Source organism: Castor canadensis, chromosome 12, assembly GCF_047511655.1.
Source record: "Castor canadensis chromosome 12, mCasCan1.hap1v2, whole genome shotgun sequence".
Taxonomy (NCBI): domain Eukaryota; kingdom Metazoa; phylum Chordata; class Mammalia; order Rodentia; family Castoridae; genus Castor; species Castor canadensis.
Window position 1 is genome coordinate 25632029 of NC_133397.1, and position 13589 is coordinate 25645617.

A 13589-nucleotide genomic window follows, 5' to 3' on the forward strand; every position below is an offset into this window, starting at 1 on the left:
TATCCATGTGGAAAATACTAAACTAGATTTCTACATTAGATCACTCTCAGGTGGATTAAAGAACTTAAAATAAAAAATGAAACTTTAAAACATAGAAAAATTCTTCATGACCTCAAAATAGATTTCACTAAAAAACAAACAATAATAATAGTAACAAAACACACAAACACAGAAAATAAGAGCCATAAAAAGTTGACAATTTCAGCTATGTTAAATTTAACTTCTGTACAAGAGAGGCCACTCTAACAAAGTGAAAAATAAGCCATATAGCCTGGGAAAGGTATTTTCAAGGAATATAACATGTGAATAAATTTCTCAAATTAGTAAGAAAAAGACAACATATGGAAGGGTAGTGGGCAAATAATATAAACTTTTTTCATAAAAGAACCCTAAAAGGTCAATAAAATATAGAAAGATGTACACTCTCGCTGTTAATCAAAGAAATGCAAATCAAAACAGCAATGAAACACCATCACACCTACCATATTAGCAAAAATGTATGTCAGCTCATGCCAGGGATTGGAAAAGAGCAGTTAAGTTATGGAGTCTCATTCATTACTAGTAGGGCTGTAAGTTGATCCAAGCACTCCAGAGAGCCATTTGGCAATAACTTGTAAAGTTGAAAGTGATCATGCCCAGAAATTCCACTCGTAGGCAGTCAAGGAGACATGTAAGAAAATGTTCACTGCAACACTGGAAACAACCTGAATATCCACCAAGAGAATGGATGACTAAATTGTATTACACTTACACAATGAAACATGACAGCAGGCGTCAGCAGAGATAAAAATCTCACAATTGTAATGGGAAGAAAGAAATGCACAATACAGAATATAGTACTATATATGTGATTATGTGCTATGTAATATGTAGTATTATAAAATGTTAGGATACTTTATATTTACAATTTATAAGCCTGCATAATAATGCTGTATAAGTGTGTGAATTCATACAAATGTAGCAAAAAGATAAAAACGTGCATGGGGATGATTAACATTGTATTCAAAACTGTGCTTTGTTTTGGGAAGTGAGGGAAGAGAATGGAGTAAGGAGGTGCTTGGAGGGGAACACAGTTGTGTCTCTAATATTTACTTTCTTTGAAGTAAAAAGGCATGAACCAAATAAAGCACTATCTTAATGTTTGCTAAAGCTGATGTAGCCATCATGAATGCTATTCACTAAGTATTTCTGGCTCTCTGCCTTCCAGGCAGAAGATTGCATTTCCTATCCACTTTGAAAGTAGGGGTGGCCTGGAAACTTCCTTTGCCCAATGAAATGTGAATGGAAGTGACTCAAGTTTCTGACCTCATGAGCCAGTGAGCAAAAGCTTCCTCCAAAATGGCAGCCCAGAGACAAAGCTTCTCTCATTCCTGGTCCTTGAGGAAGCATGACATGTTCAAGCAATCCTGGCAGACAGGAGGATAAGCGAGAAAAGATCATTGTTGCTTTAAGCCACTGGGATTTGGGGATTGTTTGTTACTGCAGCACAACTGAGTCTACCCTGATAGTATCTCCCATGAACTGTGGGAGCCAGTAGTCCAGTTGAAAAACTTAACTCTGCTCCAGAGAAATGGAAACAAGAATTGTGATGATGCAACTGTTGCTGCCTCTTTGTGTGCCTTTTGGAAAGATCATTTTACCCTTTGTTCCTGGTTCTCTGATGTGTCTGGCCAGCAGCTGCCCTCCACTCCTCCTGACTAGCAACTGTTTGCACAACCACAGTTCACCTCCTAGAAAAATGTCAAGAAAACTTTCCCCCACCTCTTGGCCAAGGTTCCTTATCAGGGCTGCCTGCGAGTCCCCCAGGGAATAAATGCAAGCGGTGGGGGAGGGACAGGCAGGAAGAGAAGGAAGAGAAACTAGCCCCCTCAGCCAGTTCTGTTCCGTATGATCTGTGCAGAGAAACCCAAGCAGTGCCTGGAAGTCACCATGACATATGATGCCTTTTAGAAGTTCCGTGGAAAAAATGACATCATCATCAACCCTTCCCCCCCCACCCCACCTTTTTTCCAGTGGGAGTGAGAAATAAATAGACTGACACATTTTCCAGTCAGGGAGCGATTCTGGAGAGCAAGTTTACCTTGGCATGAGAGCTCAGGTGGGGCTGTGAGAAACCTTATCTGTTCCTGCCCAGTAAACAAGGAGCTGCAAACTCTCTGGAGCCTTGGCCACTGAGCAGGTGACTGAGAGAAGCAGGTGAACTAGGCAGGTGAACAGAGGGAGCCATGGTCTGGCCAGAACCACTGCAGAGCCAGACTGGCCCAGGATCACCTGTGTTAGGTCAATATTGTCTTAATTTGATTGACAGACTCATTTTATTTACTGTCTGTTGGTTGTCTTCAAATCCATAAGATTCAAAGGGGGAAGTTCCTGTCCCTTAAATCAATGATTCTGAAACTGTAATGTGCATATGGTCACCTAGGGAATCTTATTAAAAATCAGGTTCTGATTCAGCAGGTGGAGATGGCCAGAAATTGTCTTCCTAACAATTGCCAGCAATGTGAGATGCTGATGGGCAGATCTGTGGGCTACACTGAGCTAATAAAGTCTTAAGCCTTTGTTCAGATGACTGTCTGCATTTTGCACAGTTACCATCTAAGGAGCGCTGACACAGGGTACAGGTGCGGTACCAGGTGTTTTCTGTCCTCAATCTCTTTTAACTCTTCACATCAATTCTGCAAGGTGGGTGTTATTATCCCCGCCCCCTCCTTGGCAGACAAGGAAATTGAAGCTGAGAGAGGTTAATTCATGCTTTGTACGTGTCATTTCCAAGAGACTTCATTGCTACCTTTACTCCCCAGTGATCTGAAATAACCCAAAGACAAAGGATAATAGTCACCCTGTGGTGGAGATGGGCGTTGTCTGCTTAAGGTGATTGGCCCTTTCAACACCTGGGAATGAGTAATTCCTTTTGTACAGAATCACTGGGGCCAAGCACAGGAATTTAGGGATCTTGGTATCAGCGTTTGGCATAGGAAGCCCTAACTTCAAAAGAGACAGTAGATTAGAAAGGTGGAGATGTCTGGTTTTCCAATCTCTCTGATGCTGAGGTGTTCAGTTCTAGGAGATGCAGTCGGAGAAAACTCTTAGTACCAGGAGGAGTTGCTTTGATGTGTCAGCTTGGAAAGAATGCCTCGTGAAGGCCATTCAGGACTGCAGGAGAATAGCAACAACAGAGTGCCCCTGCTTGTGGAAACACCAAAGGGAAGGCAATTATGGTCAGACTGACCCTCCTGGAGATACTTAAATACCTCAAAGAATTGTGATGTGCCTTGCAAAACCCAGCAGCTCCCAGAGAGAGGCTTGCACCATGTTTGGACCATGAGGGGCGAGGCAGCCTGGCTGGCTGATCCAGCCCATGGAAAACTGAAACGAGAAAAAAAACACTCAGGAAAACTGGGAACTGTGTGAGACTCCCCACCAAGACTCAAGAAGATGTGAATTAGTGACGACTGAACAAGGGGAACTACTCCAGGACTCCATTAGCATTCTAACCCCACTCACTATGGCTTTCAGATAAGACCATGGTTTGCACTGCAAGGTGGGAGGCCATGCTCACACCCCACCTAGAAGTCCATAGTAACTCCATCCCTGGAAAGTGATTCCACAGTAGAAAGTACAGAATAGTGAATCCCATGGAAAATCAAAGTCCTCTAAAGAAGGTGTACTTAATTTTGTTATTTATCTTATATATATATATCATTCCAGAAAGTATTTGAGTCTGCAACAACCACATAAAAATATGAAATAGAGCAAAGTTTTTTTTTTTTTAAATGAGAGACTATGGAGGGAAGAGAAAATAAAAAAACAGAAGAGGAGAAAGCCCCAAGTGGTTGCCACCTTATTGCATGCTGTGAGTTCCTATCCACTTGGACTAAAGTATTTTCAAACCGAACTCAGACTAGACTTCCTGACCTACAAAGCAACCTGTGATAGAGACTCCAAATCTGTAAAGCAAAAGCTCAAGAAAAGTGGCTTCAAAGAGCACACCTACTACCAAGGCCAAGGGGCCCCATTGGACCTCACAAGGGAGAATAAAAGACACATCGAAATGTCACAAAGAGTGCAGAACAGCCTTACAGTGAACCCCAGAGGGACTGTCACAGATGCTTCCTGTAACACCTTCAATGCAGGCTGAGGACCAGACTGATGCCCAGTCCAGCTTGAGCAATTATGAAAGACTCTAGAATGACATGTGCTGGGTTGGCTTAAGCCCAGGACACAAATCAGAGGGAAGAAACTGCTTTGGGACTCTGATGGGCCCTGGCTGTCTGGAATCTGAACTCAGTCTTATCCCCATGTCTTATGCTGGCCTCCATCAGCGCTTTGGGGAGTAACTTGCTGGGGCTCCTAGCAAAGCTGCAGACATGGAAAGATGGTGGTCACAGCCCCATAGCCCAGCCACAGGCTAGGACCCATATTATTTCTTTCTTTCACAACCCTCAGTGCACACAGCATTTTCCACTGTAGGATCAAGAAGAGGCTGAGGTATCATGGGACCATGCGCTGGTCCTGGGAATGAATTCCAACACCATTCACTGGCTGTTGGAATTTGGGGAAGGCAGTTCCTCTTCATGGAACTGTCACTGGCAGGTGTTCTGTCACTTGCAAAGTGGAAGAATGAAATGAGCATCTAATCTGATCCTTCCTTGAGGAAGCTGCAGTGTTCTGTGATGCACAGAAAACTAAAGAGAGGTGATGGAGCAGGGTACAAGGTTTGGGGTCTGTGGAAGACATGGAATGGCCAATCTGATCCCCAGACCCAGCTGTGGCAGCTCCTTCCAGCTCTGACTTGGTGGTGGAGAGTTGCTTCCCCAAAACTCATGCCCTTTCAAGACAGCCCATGTTGTAGACTGAGCAAGGCAGCGGGGAAGAAAGGCCCAGGCATTGTGCAGTAAGTCTAAGTCACTCTAACAGGTAATATGTTCTCCAAAGCTCCCTATCAGGTTGGCCAAGAGTTGATGGGCCTACAATTTAATTGTACCTCTTTCTCTGCCCAGTTGTCTTCTTCCCCTTCCTTTCACGGGTTTTACTCTGCTTCTGCAGAACCCCCACCTGCACTACTACACATGTACATGACCTTAAAACAGAAGCCCTAGTGCCATGGATCCAGGAGATCTGGAAATCAGGAGCATGAGGATTTGAAAACACCAGTTGCCACGGCTGCCACTCTGTGGACAGTCATCACATGGAAGCTCCATCTGTTCCAAAAGGCATCACCCTTTTCTCCCCATCCAGATGCTACAGACTTTGCTTTTCCAACTGGTGATGCACATGTTCCAAGTCACCCAAGTTCAAGCTCTCCAAGCCTGTTCCAAATCCCTCTCCCTTTGGCTCTCACATCCACAGTTCCTGAGTCCTGAAGCACTGTCTGTGCCTCACGTCTCACCCTCACCCAACCTCCCACTGACACTCCCTCCCTCATGGCCATTGTAGTGGCTCCTGGGTAGCCCTCTCCTTCCCTCCTAGCAGATACTCACACCTGCAGCTGGTCCTGCCACTAGGATGTCCCCTGTCACTACCTATCTCCAGAAGAAAATGTTCTGTTGGAGTAAGACCGGTCCGCACACCTGTACCTCCCAAGTCATTGGGAGTGTTTATTGCTGCCTGCCAGAAATACCCAAACACAAACAAAAGGTGGTAAAGCAAAGTGAATCAGAGAAGCTTCTGTTTCCATTTTGATTGAGGTCAATGTTCTTCCTAGCTTAGATCCAGGAAACAGAACGCTTGCTCAAGTGCAGAGTAGCCCGTGGCACAAGGTGTCTGTCCTTGTGTGGACATGTAGACATACCAAGGATAAAAGAAGAGCAAGGTGACTGGTACTGGGTGCCAGGATATTTTTAATGTTCCTGTTGAACCAACAGCCTAAGATGCTGAAGGAAATGCTTGAGTATAGAAGGGCAGACTGTGAGGGTGGAGACCATAAACCTGCCAACGAGGCCGTGTGACTCCCTGTACTGCCACATAGATGTGACAGCTCTCAATCTTATAGGGCTTGTCAACAGGGTGTCAGAAAGTGTGAGACCCAGCACAAATGCCCCCAAAAAGGGAGAGATGGGACATAAACCATCCTATTTGGCATTGTTCTCTTCTAGAACTGGCTTAGCCTTTCAGAAATCAAGAAGGGGGTTCATTGCCTTGGCTCTGTTTTCCTTCTAGAAAGAAGAAAAATGAAACAGTCAATGTAGATTCCACTTTCCCTTCTTTCTGCTCCATCTTCAAGCAAGCTCAGTACAGAATAATTTAATAGCGCACCTTTCTGTTAAGAAAATCAAGTGCTAGTCACTATTGCACCTTTACTGTGCCATAAGTTAAGGGCAGAGAGTATCGGGGCCATTTTACAAATGAGCAAACTGAACTCTGCCAAGGGAAGGGAACTGTTGGTTCTTATTTAGAATGCCAGGTAAAACCCATTAGTCTTTATTATTTCTCCTCCTCCTCCTCCTCCTGCCCCTTCCTTCCTCCTGCTGCACCCCCTCTTCCTCCTCTATCTCCTTCTTTTTTATTTTGACAGGGTCTCATATATGGTCCAGGCTGGTCTTGAACTCGAGATCCTCCTCCCTCTGCCTCCTAAGAACTGGGATTAAAGGTATGAACCTCTACACCTGGCTCTATATTTTCTACTTTTCAGGTAGAGAAATAAGTAAGCGTTGTGGAAAATCACAGAAGGCTCAATGAGATGAGAATAATGGTGGTGGTCATGCATGAAGGGACCTCTCTAGGATGGAGCTGAAAGTAAAGTGAGTTGACGGTGTCATTAACATACTCTGCGACCGTCCCAGATCAAAAAGAGCTGTCGGCTGCAAGTGGGGAATGACCCAAATACACAGAAGACTCAAACACACAGAATGCTCTCACTTTTCCCGGATTGACACCAGAGGTATTAAAGATGGGAAACAGCCCGAGGGTATTGCTTCCACCTTCCTGTTTTCCTTCCTGGATGAGAAGGAGCAGGAGAGTCTAGTGCTGATTCTGGGCAGCTACAAGGGCAGGGCCAGGTTACTGAGGTGGCCTGAGGGTAAACACCCTCAATAAAGATGGAAGGTGTGGGTGACCAGCTGCTCCACCAACCTGTATCTGAGGCCAGTAGTGTTGGTCAAACTCAAAACGTGCCACATCACCTTCTAGGGCTCTACAACCTGGGTGGCAAGCTTTTTTTTCTGGCTCTGAAGCCTTGGTCACTTCCTCAAGCATGTAGGGAGCATGTGCCTTTCTCACAGTGTGGCTTATCATCAGCTTTCACTCAGGCTAGCACAGGACTTTTGTAGCAAGGCCAGGGCCACCTCTGCCAATGTACACCTGGGCAGGGGCCCCAGGTGCCCAGGGACACGCTTGGAAAAGTCCCCTTTGGTCTGAAGTTCTGTCCCTTCTTAGCAGGAATTATCTTCCCAGACCCTTTCTTCTCCTTTTAATTACAGGAGCCAATCCACTAAAATACCATCATCACTTCATTGCTGTGGTCAAGAACTCCAACCAGATCCTCTAGAGGGGCTGTGACCAATGAGAAAAGTTATCTCCTACATATACCCCCTGATGGCACCCACCCCAGACCTTCTGAGTTGTTCCATCCTTTCTCTTTGTTGCCATAACCTCCTGCTCCTCTCCACTGCCTGGAAGGCCACCTAAGACAGGGCAGCTCCACATGTCACAGCCTGTGAGAATTTATTTGTCACATCAGGTTCTCTGCTTGGCAGCTGCCTGAGCATAGGGAACCGTAGGATGGAAGTTTCAGGATGGAAAAGAAAAGGGCAGGGGTGTGTGGTAGGGTGGGAGGCTGTGGTCAAGGTCGCCTAGGGCAGGCTGCAGAGAGGTGTGAAAGCAGAGGGGATGAAAAGGGAAGTCTCAGAAGACACATGTCACATAAACTAAATTTGACCCACTTAACCTTTGTGCTGAGGTTCCTTCCAGATGGGGGATGTTATCCCAGGTAACACAGGCGAAGGAAGTTGGATTGATTTGGCTAAAGGAAGTGATAGACTTTTTTTCTGCAAGAACTCCACACAGTCCGTTCTGCAGAGCACAAGGCCCTTTGCTAGTAGTAGTTATTCCATTTAGCATGTAGACTTGAGGTCACAGGACGCTCCAGATCTTCCCAAGATATAGATGCTTCTCTGTTCATGTATCCCAGCCTTAGAGAATTTGTTTTAAAGCTGTGTTCACCTGGCAGGCACACCATGCTCTTGCAGACTGTGTGTGTATTTGGGGTGCTTTTGCAGGTGATGAAGAGACTGAAAGTTGTCCTAATTTCATGACTTACAAACACTGCCAACTGCCTGGCACATAGTAGGTACTGATGCCTACTGGAATTGTTGAAAGGACAGGAAGGTGTAATACGGATCCAGCTATCTGATTCCAAGGCATTCCATGTGGGTGTGAAGCACATCAGAGACTCCAGCAGGCCAGGGCCAACTCAAGTTACAGCTCAGAGGCAGCCAGGTGCTCTGGAGGAAACTGTAGGCATCACACGCTGTTCATTCCACCCCTCTCCCCCAGGAGGGCCAGGGGCATGAAATTGGCAGGGACCAACTGCCCCTGGAGGAAGCTAGCTGACATCCTGTCTCATTGAAAAGAAAACTGAAAGTGTGTTTCTCCACAGGAAGCTGTTGGAGTGTTTTCCTCTTTTTGTCATAACCCCACAGGTACAGTGGAGTTTCTTTTGTGAAATGGGGGAGGTAGAGAGCAGGAGAGTGGTGTGAAGGAGTTTGCATTGTTCTGTGGTCTGTGCTCTTTGTCTAATTCAGGGAAGGTCTCATTGCCCCTCCCCCTCCCCCAAGAAGCACTCTGCTATGTGATTCAAGTAACCTCTCTTCTGGTTGTGCACGCGCATTCCTGTGTGGATATGGAAGGAGAGAAAGCAAGATAGAGCCAGAGCTAATGCAAGAATGTGAGTGTGGACTTAATTGGACATGGGAGCCTTGAACTGGTTCCAGTTGGAGTGTTTCCTTTTAGGGCCAGGACCCTTAGGATTCCATAGAGTTTTCTTTCTCAGAAAAATCCCTTTGATTCAAAGGCCCCTTGATAGAAATAAAGAAAAAGCCAGATCCGAGTCTCTTTGATATTTGGGAAGGCAAGGGTTTATGGGCAGCCAGATCCCAGGCTTCTTTGGGACAAGGGGTTTCTGGATGCAAGGAAGGAGGCACCTCCTGAAATGGCACAGGGCAGAAGGACCCATGGGCTTTGTGTTGGGCTACAGGGTCCTGATGTAGACCCTGAGCATTTATAGAAGCAACTTCTCTCAGACTTATCAGTAGCCTGAGAAAGAGACTTCCAATGCCTGCTTTCATTGCTTTAGGAGTCTGAGGGAGAGAGAGGTCAAGGGTCATGCTTGAGGATGAACAGCAAAATAAGTCAAAGACTGGAAGATTTTGTTTGGTGGGTTTGGGTTGCTTTGTGTTGTTGACTAATCATTTCCTAATGGCTGAGGTGGACAGGTACACTGACACACTAAGGCCTCTTCATTCATCATAGGCCCAGTAGTACCTAGCTAGGCACTTCCTGGAAGAGACTAGTGGAGGTGTGAGGGGAGATACTGACCCACTGGGATCACAGCAGGGGCTACCAGGTAAAGCATCAGTACTTGCCACTTAAAAGCTGGAAGCATCAGTCAAGGGACTCTGGAGGAAATGGGGCAGTCTGTGTCTCAAATGAGTAAAACCCAAAGCGAATACAATTAACTCTGCTAAACTCCCCCTTCTCCCCCAAATACCCTAAAAACAAGCCCTGTGTCTGCTTAGTGCTTGCCAAGTTACCAAGTGTTTTCACAACATTATCTCATTTCATCCTCACATCAACCCACACACATTCTTGCTTTTCAGATTTCTTATGTACCCAAATGAGTTTCATCAAAAAACTGGCCAGAAACTCCCCTTCTACTCACTTAAAAAAAAAAAACAAAAAACCCAAAACCTCCAAAGCTTTGACTGATAGCTTTAAGAAGCTCCCAGATTCCCAAGATGGGAACTTGTTTATTCTGCTTGCTGTGTCCCCATTGGATGGATAGATACCGGGAGTTCTAGTCTTTGCTATTGGAACCAACACTTCTATATTCAGTTCATAGTTTAGCTGTTAAAACAAATCCACAGAAGCCATGATAAGTGTGGTACTGTGGGGAAAATAGGCTTTTGGAACCAGCAAGTGCCAGAATCAAATTTTGGCTAAGCTATTTGAGGGCCATGTGGCCATGACCAACTTATTTACTCACTAGAGCCCCACTTTCTTCATTTGTAAAGTGAAGACTATGGGAAAGTAGAGCCTATGGTTAAGGTGTCCTGAGTCATAAATGACAATAACAGATCAGCAAATGTCCCTCCCTTTCCCCTATTTTTCTCTCCAAGGTCAAGTAACTACTTGGTAAAATACCTTATAACTAACCAAATTACCAACTTTACCACCACTAGGCAGCTTAAATGCTATATTTAACCACTAGGCAGCTGCAAGCCCTTGGGAGATAAATGTGGGAATATGTGGCTAAATGAAGTTAGATGGAGATTTCTTTCTTTTTTTTTTTTTTCTTTTCTTTTTTGGTGCTGGGATCGAACCCAGGGCCTCGAGCATGCTAGGCAAGCGCTGTACCACCAAGCTACATCCCAGTCCAAGATTTCTTTCTTAACTAGCTAAATAATCTTGCATCCATGGCAACTGAGGTAACTCTAGGAAGACCTTAAGTTCATTACCTTTATTGTATAATTTTTAAAATTTTAGGTAAGGGAGAGAAGGAGCTGGGAAACTGGATCCATGTGATTTTGGAAAACAAGGCAAAGCTGTTATACCTGGATTTTTATTGAAGCAAATTGCAATTCAACCCTATTGTCCCTCAGGTTAAAAAAAGGTGCGAGCAGGGAGAAAGTGCAGCTGGCTCTGGCTGGGGGTTGAGCTAACTGATCTGAATACAGCAAGTGATTCTCAATAAATGTTGGATGGGTTGAGGTGGTTTAACAAGTCCAGATCTTATGTGCGACCTTTGCTGCTGTCTTCTTGGCGAATGCAGCACACAAGGTAATGTCAGTGGAAAGAACATTTGACCAGTGGTCTGAAGGCCCAGATTCCATCACCACCACTTAATAGCCTGGTGACCTTGGATGTGCCATTTAATCTCTTAAGTGTCTTCTCACCTGTAAAATGAGGCGACTGGACCATGTGATTTGGAAGGCCTCTTTCAGCTCTAAGGTTCTGAGGCTCCGAGTAACTTCATTCGCTTGTGTTTCTATTTCTTCATTTATTTAAAGGCAGTGGGGATAGAAACCTATCTCTTAGGGTATAAGGAAGAAATGGTCAGGGTGCAGGGTAAAATTCCTGGTATCTTTAGAAGAATAAGGAAATAGCAATGATGCAGAGCAATGGGACAGAGGGGGAATCTGAGTATGCCCCCACCTTGGAGTTCCAGTCCCAGCCCAACCCCTTCTGGCTGAATAGTTGGCCATTCCCCTCATTTTGCACACCTATAAACTGGGGACTGTAAATTGTGCCATGTTAATCTCATCATAGTCTTTTGAAAGTGGAACTAATGAGCCTATAACTTTGTAAAGTAGTAGCAGTGAGAACCTGCATGATTGCTAAGGTTGTATCAAAGTTCAGATGTGCAAATGAATGAATGAGTCTCCCGGGTGAGGAGAGACAGAAAGTATACATTTGGGGTCACAACCCAAGACTTACTTTCTACTCTGACTTACTGACAGGTGAAATGTAGCTAAAATGGGCATTCACAGTTTCCCAAAGAGCAAGCACTTACCTCAGTGTCCTCCAGTGCAAGGAATTTTCCAAGAGGCTTGATCACTGCTGGTAGCAGAAGGCCTTACCTGCCCATCTTCTCCTCCAACAGAAGCCCATTTTGACTTAACAGGTATGTGTGTGTGGGGGGGGGTGAGATTGCTTTCTAAGTTTTGAAAGTATCACAAGGTAATAATCACAAACATGAACTGTGTCTGTTGTATGTCAAAGTGATGTGACAGCCTCTCATTCCGGACCTTGCCCCAAATGGCTCCTGGGAGACATGGCAAAAGGTTTCCTCCTGCAGGGCCCAGGACCTGGCTCTGGCACCCTCCTCAGAGGGCTCTGGAAAGTCCCAGCCTGGAAACCAACTCTCCAAACACTGGCTGCTCCTTTGACAACTCACGTGACAACATGTCACACCCAGCTATCAACATTGAGAAGTTTCCCCACCCCATGCAAAAGGCACAGACAGTCCCTGTTAGCAGTAACCCCACCACTGGAGGAACACCAGTAGCCCTGTCCATAAGGACCCCACTGTCCCTAGGGGCAGAATGCAGGTGGTTCCGTGCAGCATAAATCAATTCTGACTTAGCTTGAGGGGTAGAGACAGTCTCCCACATTTTTCTGGTTGGATGAAGCAGCTTATCCTGAAGCTGTGTTTATGTGATTGAAATAGAAAAATTACTTACAAATTATTCTTACTGGTTATTTTTTGTTTGGGTTGGTTTTGGAGGACTGGTGAAAATTGTAAGGGCCCTCCTCTCCCAGTCTTCTACGGCCCTGTCACTGTTAAACCCTCACTAATAATCTCAGCCTTTTACCTGAGATAAGCTCTGTAGTTAGCCTCATACACTCTTTTTTGGACACAGGGTCTCCCTCTGTAGCTCAGGCTAGCCTAGAACTTGCTATGTAGCCCAGGCTACTCTTGAATTGGTGATCCTCCTGGCTCGGCCTCCCAGAGTGCTGGAATTACAGGGTGCACCACCATGGCTAGCGTTGTAGTTCCACTTTCATTCATGTATACATGGATACAATACCCTAACTGACTTTCTTTCAAAGAACTGAGTTACTTCTAAGCATATTTAATTTAGCTTAGTTTTTGAGAGTCCCCTACCCTCTGTTCCTTTATACATATAGGTCAAGGTTATGAAACTATTTTACAGTAGTAATTGAAGCAGAGGCCACAGAGGGGCAGCGCTGGGTTCCCAGTGAGACTCCCATTATCCTGGCTCAGAGGCTGTGCAGCTTAGCTTGGACAAAGCTGCAGTTCCTGGGCAGTGTGGGAGGCGTTACCCTGAAGCTCTCTCGGCTATCACAGAGTGACAGCTAAGGTTTAGTGGGGTGTGTTTGCACGCCCCCCACCCTCACTCCTTACCCCCACAACGTGTGTGTGTGTGTGTGTGTGTGTGTGTGTGTGTCATGTCCAATGGAAAAACCCTCAGACGCACCACATCCTTTCTCCCACAAAGAAACCCCTCCACAACCTCGGCTGCACACTTCCCTTTGCAAGCCCCGCGGGCGCATGGTATCCCCAGCTCCGCGTCCCTCCAACCTTCCCATAGCTTCTTTTTTAGCTGTGCTCGGGTTTCTGCGCAGCTAGCTCGGAATGGAAGGGACATGCCGCGATCGCCGTGCAGTGGGCAACGATTCCAGGGAGAGGCCTAGTTTGAGGGATGACAGATAAACAGGGGTCCCGCGGTGTAGGCTGGGGACAATGCTGAGTGCCAAGGCGGGCGCGACGCCAGGCGGGCAGGGTTGGAGGAATAGCGCTCTCCCAGGGCGCAGCCCCGCTGCGGAGCAGTCACGTCGCGCGCGGGCTCCCTGCGCCCTCCTCACGCCTACTGCCGCAGCCTTGGTGTCCCCGGGTGTGCGCAAGAAGA